Source organism: Falco punctatus (assembly GCF_963210335.1).
Source record: "Falco punctatus genome assembly, chromosome: 4".
In the NCBI taxonomy this organism is placed as follows: Eukaryota; Metazoa; Chordata; class Aves; order Falconiformes; family Falconidae; genus Falco; species Falco punctatus.
In genome coordinates this window covers 69,573,888-69,578,361 of record NC_137583.1, presented here as the reverse complement: position 1 = coordinate 69,578,361, position 4,474 = coordinate 69,573,888, and positions in this window count along the sequence as shown.

The window sequence follows — 4,474 nt, the reverse complement described above, 5'->3', positions numbered from 1 at the left end:
TTTCACACAGGCTAAAAGAGCTACCCCAACAAGTGACTCCGTATAAATTTGAACATGAGCAGAACATCGTGCTTTCCAAAGCAATTAAAATTCTCATTCACTCTTTCCATCTCCCTCACGCTTGCCATGTGTAATGAAGCTGAAAGACAACATGGGACGTGATCACTGGAGATACTTGTCAAGTCTGTGTCTGAAGCTACTGAAGTTACCTACTAGTACTGATATGGAGAAATAGTGTGAAATGGGGACGCTTAACACCGACTGTGATTGTATATGTCTACTCAGAAATGTGGGTATGGTGACTAGTCATGGGTGCGGTGTCTGGTCACATAGGCACACAGCTCTGAGGAGACAACTACAGTTTTTGAGGAGACGCCTGCCCCTCTTCCTCTAACAAAGGGGAGACGGGGAGACGCCTGCCCTTCTTTCTCTAACAAAGGGGGCTATTTAAAATAGAACGAGAAAAGATGAGAGACATTCAAATGCTATCTAGAAGGAGGGAGTGCTAAGTCTCCTTGCTGGAGAAGATTGGATGGTCACAAGAACATGAATCACCTACAAACCTGCAAGACCACCACATTCCAGGAAACGGACTGATAAGCTAATTAACATACGAAGCGGGGTTTAGGTAACGAATATGTATAGGCGTTAATTGAATATTCATTTGTTTCATTGTATAAATGTGAGATGGTTTGTCACTTGGGGCATGCACGCTTGTGGAGGAGCGATCCCCCGTGCATCTGCGCGCAATAAACATACCTACTTTATAACTTTCGAGTTATAGAGTCTAATTCCTCACGTCAGTACGACATGTGAAAACTTGGGTAGAGAAAAGCTACAATTCCAAGGTCAAACATTCAGCTACTAGGAAATAACTAAGTCATAACTTCCAAGGGAGCCTTAGCTCAGCTTCTCTCTAGATACGCTTTATAATATAGTATTTAATTACATCATCATAGATAATTCACTCCTGACATTTCCTCCTAATACCTACTCTGAGCATACATGTACCTATGTAGCCCTATAAGCTGGGTCTTCGTGCCTCACAGAGAACGTTGCATTAGAACCAGCAGAGAGAGATTAGCTCTAAACTCTTGATTTCCTAAAGCTTCAAAGGCAAAGCAACCTGGCATGACAGCCCTGAGTGAGGATAGCCATGGGGGCCCACAGAGGAGACAGCGAAGCTGCATGTCTGTTTGTCCCATCCACTTCTCCTTTATATTTCACTGGAAATCCAGTGATCAAAGTGATGGTCTGGTGCCTTCCCAGCAATGCAGCCCCGCCACTCGCTGATTAACCAAAGCCCCATGCCCAGCTGGAAGAGCTCATCCTCGTGAGCTGAGGGTTGGGCGTTTTATTTTGCTCCAGAGACAGGAAAAACGCAGTGAGGTTTCAAATCCTATCGCAGAGGAAGGGTACAGAGCTGATGGCCAGACATGCTGAGGAGGGGTTTGGAGTTAGGCCATGGCTGGTCTGAGACTGGGAGGCATAAGGAAACACCTCACAAATTACTGGGAACGAGAGCAGCCGAGCAGCTCTGCGAGTCTCCCTTTCCCTTTTGGCAGTGACTAATTAGTCTCTGCGCAGGGAATAGGTTCACGGTGAAAAGCAAAGCCCTGCACTGGCTGTTACCAAGCAATTATTCATTGCCATTCAGGCAATTATTGCTGCCTCTGGGACAGCAGCTACTTTCTTATTTGAGAAACACAGAGGACGACTTTCCATTAAGCAGTCAGTCTTGTTTACAGAAAAAGCACAAATAAATAATAGAAATAATCTAGCAAGGCAAAATTGTAGTTTTTTGATTTAAAAAAAAAACCAAACAACTGAGGGAAGCCACTGATCTAGAAAACACTGAAGGTTTTTGGCTTTATCTAGGGAAAAAAGAAAAGGAAAAACCCCAACAGTTTAAAGCCTTTTCTGTAGAAGATTTACCTTATGTTTTCAAAAATAATGATAACTTCTCCAAACAGGCAGAAAAATGTCGCTACTCACAAGTTCGTGAGGGAACAAAGAGTTTGCATATCTTTCCTTTCAAACGTTTATTTGCTTTCAAGTGTTCCAGTTCCTGATAATTTTGATAGGAAAGTTGGAAAGGATGAACGTGTCTGTCCGATGCCCAGGTGACACTCAGGGTGGACCTGGCTGCGTGCATGGGCTCGGGGTGGCCGAGCACCTGTGTTTGGAGCCACACGAACAGCAGCGAGGTGGCGCGTTCGGCGTCACCAGAGCCACCCGCGCTGTAACAGGCATTTCTTTATCTGTATATAAGCACCGCACGTGCCTAGGTCTCCATTATGCTCAATTTTGGGCTTTCTTGCAGGACACTGATTTATAAAAAGCTGGTGAGAATATAATGAGCAAAATCAAATGGAAGTGAACGGCCCGGCGGTGAGAGGATCCCTTGTGTCCGGGAGCCGTGTCAGTGGCAGATGAAGCGAGCTGGCCTTCCCTGGAGCACAGCTTGGCGGGGAATTGCTCTCGGGAGGGGGCCGAGCCCACAATGGTGTGGCAGCACAATCGCTTGGAAAACTGAAAATGCTGCTTTCCTGGAGGGCTCACATGGCACATTGTGGTGCAGAGCTGGGGAAATAATGTGCATGTTGCTCTTTCAGCCTTACATGTCGTGAGGAGGCTTTTTCAGGAGTTTTGCTGGCTTCTCATCTTTTGTAGCCCAGAGCGGGATCAAGGCCATGGAGGCGCCGCAGCAGCCTGCGTTCTGCTTGGGGGAGCAAAGCCAGCCCTGGTGCTGACACTGCCCGGGGTGGGAGAGCTCCCACGGCACGCTGGGCTGGGGGACAGAGCAGCCATGAACCTGTCACTAAGAGATCAGCTGCGCTCGGGGGCATGATCTTTTCATTCCCAGTTTTCCGGACAGAAAGGCATCCCCAGCAGCCATCTGCCAGTCCTCCGCCCCCAGCCCGGCTGGGTGTAATGGCTCCTGGGGGAAGCATCTGACTCATTTACCCTGGGCTAATAACAAATTGCAGATATTTTGCAGAAGACAGCTGAGCTTTTTGATGCCCCCTGATGCCTGAAGGTGTTTTGTTCCTTTTGCCTACGTGGCGGCTCCTCCATGGTGTTTTAGAAGGCAGAACCTGTCATCCCATAAGATATTGCTTGCTTTTGTACATCTGCCTTGTCTGAGGGAACTGGGAGTTGGTCCTTCTGAAGACATCATACAACAGTCTTTTAAAGGGGTGCTGTTGGTTAAATAAATTGCTGTGTACCTAAGAGTGCATGGCCTGCTATAGGTGTTTGTAAAACTGGATTAATGCCTTAAAATCAGTTAACATTGCTGTTCTGTGCTGTTCTGTTCTGTTCTGTCCTGTTCTTTTATTTTCTATTCTACTCTATTCTATTCTATTCTATTCTATTCTATTCTATTCTATTCTATTCTATTCTATTCTATTCTGTTCTGTTCTGTTCTATACTATTCTATTCTATTCTATTCTATTCTATTCTTTTTTATTCTTCAGCTGGCTCTTTTTGCTCCAGCATAGCTCTTATGCAACACATGTTAATATTAGTAGATCAGGGTCAAAGACAGAAAGAAAGAAACTCTATTACTGTCTTTTCACCCTCCCTTGAGGATGCTGTGACTTAGTCTCTAATCTGGAGGACACTGTCATTGGGAATGATGCCAAGTCCTTTTTTCATAGCATGTATGAGACTGAAATTGCTTATTAAAATTCTTTCCCACCTTAGTGCACAGTGTTTGCTGTGGGCTGCGCTATTATTTGACTGTCTGTGTCAATATCGTCTGGCCGCTCAGCATCTCTGGCCTGGGAGGGCTGTGTTATCCCTTTCTGACCCTGCCTTGGAATACTCGCAGGACTGTATTCAGGTGCCTTACAAGTTTCAGCATCTTCCCTTTATGGATTTAATGGCCTTACCAGTTTTATCTGCTTCCTCATTTATCTTAGTTACATTTAGTTAATTGAGACTAATGTTTTGTTGAAAAATATCTCTCTCAGTCCCCAAGCTGAGCTTTTGAAGTGAATAGATTCGGGTAAAAATTTGCAAATGAGCTATTAATATCACCATGGCAAAGATACTCTCTCTTCACCCATCATTTCCACATTGGCCTGGAGGGGATTCCCTTTCCCGAACTGATAATCAAATAGTTGCCAGCACCACTTTCTCCTTTCGATACAGCTGAGGCTTTATGTCTGTGAACCTGATCTGCTTCTGACTGCTCTACTAGAGCAATCTGACTTCTGAAGCTGAGACTGTTTTATATTAGATTTTACCCCAAAAGAAGGGAAAATATCTCTTTTATCTCTGACTCCTTAATATCATTCTAGAAATCAATCTGAATCCCTATTTGGCTTTTAGGTTTGAGTATCACCAGATACAGTTTGGGAACAGGATGCAGAAGTAGTTACACATGCTAAACCAAAACCACTCTCATAGGGATTACTTAGGAATGTGTGAAACCGTGATGAGCTACTTCACAGATCCTGTCACTGCA